This window comes from Pteronotus mesoamericanus, unplaced genomic scaffold (assembly GCF_021234165.1).
Source record: "Pteronotus mesoamericanus isolate MK-2021 breed Mesoamerican mustached bat unplaced genomic scaffold, CSHL_Meso_final contig_94, whole genome shotgun sequence".
NCBI classification, from domain to species: Eukaryota; Metazoa; Chordata; class Mammalia; order Chiroptera; family Mormoopidae; genus Pteronotus; species Pteronotus mesoamericanus.
This window is the reverse complement of record NW_026555285.1, coordinates 25,955,307-25,965,574: the sequence shown is the minus strand read 5'-3', so window position 1 is coordinate 25,965,574 and position 10,268 is coordinate 25,955,307. Positions and strand designations below refer to the sequence as shown.

At 34.8% G+C, this 10,268-nt stretch overlaps 1 pseudogene; it reads right to left on the bottom strand.

The window, feature by feature from the left end:
- Positions 1–839: 839 nt before the first annotated feature.
- LOC129081060 (tubulin alpha chain-like) lies at positions 840–2,221 on the bottom strand (annotated as a pseudogene).
- Between the last annotated feature and the right edge of the window lie 8,047 nt (positions 2,222–10,268).

Here is a 10,268-nt window from a genome sequence, read left to right as displayed (position 1 = left end):
TTTCATTTATCTGTACATATGCATGTATATGTGTGCATTCTTAAATTCAAAACAAAATAAGTTATTCATACATAGGATAATGTAAGGATGATTAAATATAAATAAGTATGCTTCATTTTTTAAGAATGTGAACCATCTTCTTTATCCCTCACCCAAATTATCACTTCTATGGCTGCCTTGCCCATACACAAAGCAAAGTTAGCAATGCCTGAATTGAGTTTTATTATGCAGCCTATTATTGTTTTATTAATGTGTTTTATTATAGTATTGGGCAGAATTTCTCTTTGTTGTCTGTTTGTCAAATTTTGATGCTTTTCGAAGTCTACTTCCAAGTAGTACTCATTGAAATCCTAGAAAAAAATATCTGAAGTATCATAAAATTATTCTTTGACTAATTTCCCAAAATAAAGTTTTTGAGATATACCTAGAAATACCAGATATATACATATATATGTGAATGATAATGAAAAATTATTAAATAAAGGTCTAAGAGTAAAGGATGATAACATTTGTTATGGCTTAACAATTTCCAGGCATAGTGGCAAATTCATTCACAAATACTATTTTATTTTAAATTTATAAAAATAGAGGCTTTTTTCCTGGTAATATTTCAGATGAGACAAAAGGCTCAGAAGATTTAAAAACTTACATATTTGTCAGAATTGAATTTTTTTTTTCTTTTTAAGACAGGGAATACATTATTCCAACCCATCGAAGAAATAAACAGGTTGGGTCTCTAACAAAGAATTATGAAAAATTAAAACATAGGCCAATGATTACATGTGAGACTATATACTGCTACGTACAAATAAACTGATCAGGCCAAAACTTTTCAATGTTTAAAACAAAATAAGCTTCCATGTAAAAGGAGCACTGCTATGATATTTTACCTTTAGTTTCCTCTCTTCAACAGAATCCACACCAAGCTCCTCCTATTCTTTCTCAAGGGCATGCATGTCCTCAGGAGGCTCAGGAAACTCTCCTTCCTCTGTGCCCTCCCCCAGCGGACAAAAGCATGCTTGGCATACATCAGGTCAAACTTGTGGTCCAGGTGAGCCCAGGCCACAGCAATCACTGTAGTGTTGCTCATCATGCATGCACACATAGCTCATTCACTGTACTTTGGCCAGGTCTCTCCACCAGGTACCAAGCGAGAGTCTGGTAATTAATGCTAACTTGGAAGCCAGAGGGGTACCAGTCCACAAACTGGATCGTACACTTGGCCTTGATGGTGGCAATGGCAGCACTGACATCCTTGGGAACCACACCACCATGGTACAATGGACAGCAAGCCACATTTTTAACCATGGCGAGGGTCACATTTCACCATCTGTTTGGCTAACTCCAACATTCATTGGAGATCTCTGTTACAGAAAGCTGTTCGTAGCAGGTTTTGTCAGTAGAGATGACAGGGGACTAGGGGGCCAGAGGGAAGCAGATGTGGAGATAGGATACCAGGTTTGTCTGGAACTTGGTCAGATCAATATTCAGGGCTCCAACAAATCTGAGGGAAGCAGTGGTGGAGGACACAATTTGACTTATCAACGCATTCAGGTTAGTATCGGTAATGCACTCAATATCAAGGTTTCTACAAGAGACACCATAGATGGCCTCATTGTCAACCATTAAGGCACAGTGAGAGGGCTCCAGGGCAGTGTGGGCGGTTAGGACAGAGCTGTAGGGCTCAACTACAGCTGAGTAGATGGAGAACACCAGCTTGGACTTCTGCCCATAATTGACAGAGGCATTCCATTGGCAAGGAAGTGAACCCAGAACCGGTTCCCACACCAAAGCTGTGGAAAGCAAAAAACCTCTAAAGACCTGTGGCCTGATCAACGAGTTTCCGAATTTGGTCCAACACGAGGTCAATGATTTCCTTGCCAACAGTGTAGTGCCTGTGGGCATAGTTACTGGCAGCATCTTCCTTGTCCATAATGAGCTACTTAGGGTGGACAAGTTAGCAGTAGGTACCAGTGCAAATTTCATCAATGACTATGGCTTCTAGGTCTACAAACACTGCCCTGGACTCATGCTTTCCAGCACCTGTCTCACCGAAGAAGGTGTTGAAGGAGTCATCCCCTCCCCTCTCCCCTGCCAATGGTCTTGTCACTTGGCATCTGGCCATCAGGCTGGGTTCCATTTTCTGGGTAGTGAGATCTCAGTAGGCATTGCCAATCTGGACACGGGCCTGGCTGATGTGGATGGAAATGCACTCACACATGGTTGTGGCTTTGTGGCTGCTGAGAGGATGGCAGAGAGTTCAGAATTAAAAATCTTGATTGAATGATACCTGTTGTATAACACAAATAGCACTTTTAATGCCCCAGCATGTGAGTAATCATGAAATACCATTCTGGTGTGCATAAAAGGTACACATTGTGGGCGGCACTGGAATGTCAAAGCTCAGTACAAATAAAGAAAAGAGAATGAAGATAAAAATATATTTTATCACAACTGGAAAAACTAAAACTTAATAAAAATAGAAAAGAGTTTGCAAAAAAAGAAAAAGGGAGAACTGTAGATTGATTAAAATATCTAATACTTGCAAAATTTTCAAATAAGTTTTACCTGTAAAACCTTCAGGATGTAATTGATTCTATGCAAGCACAAAACACATAATAAGTAACATAAGATATTTTAAAATAAAATTAGAGAACCATGTTTTATTTAGTGGACCCAGATTTTTACCCCAAAGTTCAGAAAATAAAGAGTCTATGATTCTTAGAAGACTTTGTACAGGCAACCATATATCTTTCAAACAATACTAACCATGACACTAAGTACTTTAGTATTTGGAAAGATGTACAATAAAAGTGATTGCTCAATGACAACTTTAAAATGAAAAATTTCTAGTCTAATTAAAAAAGTGATAATTAATGGTATCTATATTGCACTCTTCTGGAGTTCTTACCCACTTTGCATTACAAATCAAAATCTAGGAATGTGCTATGCTTCTGTGGGTGTCTTCAAGGCTAGAGACAGTTAGTGATCTATGATTTATTCAACTATGTCTTACCTAAATTTATGTCATTATTTTGGGATTATGTAACTCATAGTGTTCTACCTGTGGTACCTGAAGCCACCTCCAGATATGGCCCGTGGTCCAGGCCCCAAAATTTAATCTTTTGCTGCGTTGAAGATTAGATATTGATTGGTGACTTGATTAGATAATCGGCCTTGTTAAGAGAGCTGCTTCTGACAAATAATACTAAAGTAAAATTAACAAACAGACACCCTTGGCCTTACACACATGAACATACATAGTTTACAAACTTATGTGCCATCATAAGGTAAAGCTTCCTAATTCCACACAGACTTCTGAATGTTTATTGCCCTGCATGATTGACACTCTGTTTAAAGATTTTTTTAAATTTTACTTTTCATATTTTTTGTATCAAGTCATTAGGGAGCATTAAGCCAAGTTACTAGAAGCATAAGGTAGAAAATGTTAATAAAGTCTGGAGTGAGGCCCATGACAATATACATGTGATTGTACAGATACAGGACACAGTGCTAGGGCACAGGCTAAATCCAAGGGAAGCAGCTGCAGCACAGAAGAAGCATGGCTTTTGTAGATTTAAAAAGGGTTCAGAATTCTGGAAGGGTAAGCATTTGCCATGGAACTTGGATATTTCAGCTGCTAAAGGACAGAAGCTTTTAGTCTTCTGACTTGCTTTATATTGCCTTCTGGTTATGTTCAGCTGTGAGCATGAATTTGTTGAGTGTAAGTAGATGAAAAATGTGGATTAATCTCCTAAGCAAAGCATAGGAAAGGTGACAAGATCACAACTTAGGGCTGGGATGGGGGCGGGTACCTTACTCCTGTAGTTTTCATACAAGCCCAGTAATAGGTCTGCAGAAAAGGGTCTCCTGAAATGACAATCTAATGTGCATTTTAAATTGAGAAATTTATTTCATCACATAATTTCATATAAAAAGAAGGAATTTTGAGTAAAAATGTATTTATATATTATTAATATTGGAATTTAAAACTGAGTCTTCTGGGATATATAACAGTAAATAACAATGCAAAGTACTTATTGACACAAACACTTAGCAAAAGCAAAGATGTATTTGATATTGGGAAGGGCACATATAATTAAAAAAATATGTCTAAGACCATGGAAAGAAAACTACTGTTTCTGTGCTACTAAAGAAAAATATATTTAGAATAGAATGGGGAAAGGAAAGGCATGTGACAGACATCCTGGTACCTGCCCCAAAGAGTTTTCGTTCTACAGAAAACTCAGAGATCATAAATGGTCCAAAACACCTCAATATGTTTCTAAATACTTTTATTTATTTTCTCACAAGTGTCCATTAATATAGGGTGGCTCTCTTTTTTGTTTATTCTAGAAGTTTAGGCCAGAGATAGAAGCAGATTTAACTTGGTTTTTAAACACTTAGTAGTAATAGTTACATTTATAGCAGAGAGTTAAGAAGTTCTGCAAGAAAAATTAAAAAGTTTCTGTGATTTTTTTTTTTTTACTATCATCAGTGACTTGTTGCCTCTAAAATGAAGTAAAATCTTTTAGCTTTGGTTTGATTTCTATGTCATTCCAACTAGCCTTCACAAATTTATTTATAGCCTTCTCAAATTAAGCTACCTTCTTTCTTTCAAACATGGCTATATTTTACTTGGTAGCATGATTTTATTTTACTTATAGCTCAAAAAACACATATAAAATGCATACCTACAATTATTATATACCATATCTTCTCTTATTTTGTAAAAATAAGAACTGCATCTTTTTCATTTTTGTGTTTCTTGCCTTATATGAGACACTTTATTTAAAATGTACACTCTGAATTAATGTACTTTTGACTAAATTGTCATTGATTCCTAAAATTTGACTAGAAAATTGAATATTTGATTAAAATTAAGTAAATCTAAGATATTTTATGTAAATTCAGAAAATTTTGCCATTTATTAAATATGAAGATCACTTTTTTTTACAAGTATAAGGGAAAACCAAAGAAGTGCAATTTATTTATTAAAAAAATAGCTTAAACTTCATTGACCTTCAAAGTACTCTCCATTTGATGCAAAACACCTATCAAAATGTTTTTTCCACTGCTCAGTTTTTGAACTTGGCAATTTTGATGCCTTTTAGTGCTTCTGCCATTTTTTTTGTCTCACCTCTCCCACATAAGCAAAACATTTCCCTTTGAGGGTTTTTTTTTCATCCAGGAAAACAACAACATGAAAAAGTTGCTTAGGGCAAGAACCAGTGAATAGGGAAGGTGGGGCACGCGGGTCATGCCTTTTTTGGTCAGAAGCTGCTCAACACTCAGCTCAGAGTGGGCAAGTGTGCTCATCAATCACCCATCATGAAATGAGCTAACACACTGAAAGAGTCTTCAAAAAATTCACTGAAGTTCAACACAGCCTCTCACAATGATGCCAGCTGGTGCAGTGATATGGTTCCTAGAACACTCAGCTAGCAGGGGAAGCCTATACTACAAGGGGCCCACTCTATATAAGATAATTCCATGTTTTGGGGTCCCCCCTTCTATTCTATATTAAAGAAAAAACTGTTGAAATTGTATTATACCAATAAAACAGTGTGGGGAGTTCATGAGCTTGAGTGAACATTTTAATTTTAGGAAGAGAGCTCTGGCTCGGGGGGCGGGGCAGGAGCTCAGTTGTTCAAAATGTTGTCCAAAACACCAATGGTTTGTGGGTTTGATTCTGGTCAGGGCACACACCTAGAATGCAGGTTCGATCCCTTGTCTGTGCATGTATGGGAGGCAAGTGATCGATGTTTCTCTCTCACGTTGGTGTCTGTCTCTCTGCCTATCTGTCTCTCTCCTTTCCTCTCTCTAAAATCAATAAATATATCTTTGGGTGAGGATTAAAAATAATAATAATAATAATGAAAATAGAGTGCAAAGCTGGTTGCAGAATTAATTCCTGATATAAAAAGATTTTTAAAAGTTTATATATTCTAAAGTTTTATAATGAAATTCAAAATCTTGACGGTAATGTAAAGAATAAAAACTAACCATTAAATAGCTAACCATAGTGCATAAACCAAGTAATTTGTTAGTCATTTAGTACTTACAATTTAATAAGTCCTCTCACATATCACAAAGAGATGCCACTTTATTTTTCTTATTCCTATTCTGAGGCTCCAGCTAGCTCTAAGGAAACAAAAGTAGAATCTGACAACTTTTTGAGCCTGCCATTGCTCAAGGCTACACTATTTTGACACTTACATATAGAACTCTGAAAGTAAGCGTTTGTACTGACCATCACTGTCAGCAAATGGAGAGAAGTATTTCAGTCTTTGCAAAATGAGGATTAAAATTTGAATTCCTATTTTCCTCCATCTTGTACTGATTGAGAATGTGAATTTACATATACATCCATGACAACATAGAAAGCTTATAAGCCACAGAGGCCACTAAAGAAATAGTGCACACAGTCTAGCATTCTGATATGTAGGTATATGATGGAAGATTGTCAGAGTCTGCGGAAATTAAAGTTATGTAAATAAAATGGTAGTTGTGGTTAGGTGTTCTTACACCATTTCATGACTGTTTATCTGTTTATTTTTCTCCCTATCAAACTGTAAGAGCTTATTTCAAATCTGTATTCTTAGCATTTCATGCAGATCATATAGATAAAAAAATTTATTGAATGAATGAGTAGTATATACTATTGGAATTGTGGAATAATCATTTTATCATATCTATATTTATGTCCAAAGATAATGCACTGTTAAATACAGTTTTCTATGTGTTATCTACTAATATACTTTCAGAGTTTAGTCGCTAAAACTCCTAGAATATGAAAAAAAACTTTTATGGAGAGTTTCTATTTTGGTTTTAGATTGAACACATAGTCATTGTTCAAAAAGAACAACCAGACTTCTGACTGCCCCAGGCCACTATGATTTCTATATGACAGCATGTTTCTGAGAATTTTAAAACATTGCTTATAATCAGCCACACTGTTTCATTCTAACCTGAACCTTAAATAGAACAGTTATTTTTTATTCTTGTCAGGATGTATCATTCAGGTCTATGGTATATCCTTAAAAGAAAAAAAAATCTAAAAACAAGGCCCAGGAACTCTAGTAAATGGCAATAAAATCCTTCACAAAATAGAAAATGGAATAGTTGTATTGATTACTTTAGTGCCAGAGATGTTCCATGGTTGCAGGTTTGGCACCTTTTGAAGTTCCATTTATTCTTTTACGCTATTAAGGCACTATTTAATGAATCAGTTTAGTCATTTAGTCAATAAGAGTATCCTTGTCTCCTAAAAGTGTTAATATACATTTTTCAGTGAGGTTTTACTTATGAAGAAGGAATAGTTAAAACAATTGACAAATCAGATTTAATATTACTTAATATGCACATTTTTCAAAAGAATGGGTTTTCTCCTACACATGATATACATATTATTTGTGAACAAATTCATAGACCCACAGAGCAAGAAGCTTTTTCTGTTTAGAAATGTCAATGGAATGAAACACTGTCATAGAATAATGATCTCTTGTTTCCACATAAATGCCTAGGGAAAACTAAGGTATTCATTTTCAAAGCAGGAAGCATTGATCCACTGGGTATGTCCTATTTAAATGACTTTATTTTATTCCATCAAATAGCTGATGTAAATTCAGTCATTTAGTCTGATAGATATGGGTTCCAGAAAATGACATTTGTGTGCTACAGCACTACCAAACAGATGGAAATCATTGCATTTTGCTCTGCTATATTTGTCAGCAAAACCGAATTAAGTTTGTTCATGAACACTCTAAGGTTTAATATTGGCAATTTAGAAATGGTATATACTGATTTTATTTTCCTTTGATTTCTTTTAAGTAAACCTTTTCAGACCTAATGGTCATTCAGTTACATAATTCTGAATTAGATGCATTCTATTGAGAATTCTATATATTGTTATATATCAGAAAGTTGACATTCTAACACAACATCTGAAGATTTGTGGCCAATGCCTGTTCAAATGAAGGTAAATGTTACCATAATAAAAAATGATGGAGAATCATGCCTGGTTTTGATAGTATTTTAATCTGAACAGCCAAAAAAAAAAAAAAGATGGTTAAAGTTCCAGGGGAAAAACAGAAAAGCATAGAGGTTTATAAATTCAAATAATATATATGTACATACATATAAGTCTGTGCACAGATGATCTGTATGAGGATACATTTTGTATGATGAATAATAGTTGCATAATCCCTTAGAGCAGGTTTTGTACCTGCCACTACAGCATGGTACACTGTAGCATATGCTGTGTCTTCTTGTCAGTTCACAATGCAAATTGTGCTACAAGTTAATAGATTCAGAAAAAGCCTTTATATCAATATTTACATTCTCTATGATTTAAATATCATATTACCACCATTTTTAAGTCTGAGTAAATGTAGTGATTGCTTTTAGTCATCAGAGCAAATGAAATTATAGAAATAAAAGTTACATGTCATTAACCACAGGTGACATATTGTATATAGAAAACCCTAAGAATCCACCCAAAACTACAATAGTAAATTTAATAAATGAACTCAGGAAAGTAGCAGTATACAAAATTAATATTAAAAAATCAGTGGCATTTTTATATACCAATAATAAACTATCAGAAAGAGAAATTAACAATCACATTTACTATTGCACAAAAAAAAAAATAAGGTAACTAGAAACAAATTCAGCCAAGGAGGTAAAATACCTGTACTCAGAAAATTATAAAGTACTGAAGAAAGAAATTGAGGAAGATACAGATAAGTGGAAGCAAGTAACACTATCATGAATAGAAGAAATAACAAAATTAAAATGTCTATTCTACTCAAAGCATTCAATAGATTCAATGCAATTCCCATTAAAATACCAATGGCATGTCTCACAGATCTAGAACAAATACTTCAAAAATTTATATGAAACCACAAAGGACCCTGAATAGCCATAGCAATCTTGAGGAAGAAGAACCAAGTTGGAGGAATCACAATACACGGTATTAAGCAATACTACAAGGCCATGGTCATAAAAGCAGCCTGGTGCTGGCACAGACCAGTCAGAGAGATCAACCAGAGGTAACGGAAAGCCCCAGAATAAAACCCCACATTATGATCAATTAACATTTGACAAAGGAGGTAAGAACATACAGTAGGATAAAGAATGTGTATTCAATAGGTGGTGTTGGGAAAATTGGACAAATACATGCAAAAAATAAACTAGATCACCTTTTTATACCATACACAAAAATAAACTCAAAATGGGGTAAAGGCTTAATTGTAAGGTGGGAAACCATACTTATCCTAGAAGAAAACATAGGCTGTAAATTCCAGACATTTTTTGTAACAATATTTTTGCTGATATATCTCCTTGAGCAAGGGAAACAAAGGAAAAAATAAGCAAATGGGGTTATATCAAACTAATAAGCTTTTGCACAGCAAAAGAAACCATCAACAAAATGAAAGGGGAGCCCACTGAATAGAAAACATATTTGCCAATGATACATTTGATAAGGGGTTAATTTCTAAAATATATAAAAGACTTCTAACTCAACACTAAGTAGACAAATGACCCATTTGAGAAATGGGCAAAAGACCTGTGTGGACACTTATCCAAAAGAGGACATACAGATGGTCAATAGACATATGAAAAAAAATGCTCAACATCACTAATCATCAGAGAGATGCGAATTAAAACCACAATAAGGTATCACCTCACACCTGGAAAAATGTCTATCATCAATAAGTCAACAAACAACAAGTGCTGGTGAGGATGTGCATAAAAGGGAATCCTAGTGCACAATTGGTGGGAATGCTGACTGGTGCAGCCACTGTTGAAAATAGATTGGGGTTTTCTCAAAAAATTAAAAATGGAACTGCCTTATGACCAAGCAGTCTCATTTCTGGGAATATACCTGAAGAAACATGAAACACTATTTGGAAAGAATATATGCACTCATGTTCAATGCAATGTTATTTACAATAACCAAGATCTGAAAACAGCCCATGTGCTCATCAGTAGATGAGTGGATAAAATAAGCTGTAGTACAATTACACAATGGAATACTACAAAGATGTAAAAAAGAAGGAAAGCTTAACCTTTGCAACAGCATGAATGGAACTGGAGATTATTATGCTAGGAGAAATAAGCCAGTAAATGAAAGACAAATACCATATGATTTAACTTATATGTAAAATTTAATGAACAAAAAAAGACTGATAAAAAAATAGAAGCAGAGCATGGATACATGGAACAGACAAACAGTTGTTAGAAGGGAGAAGGGTTGGGGGGCT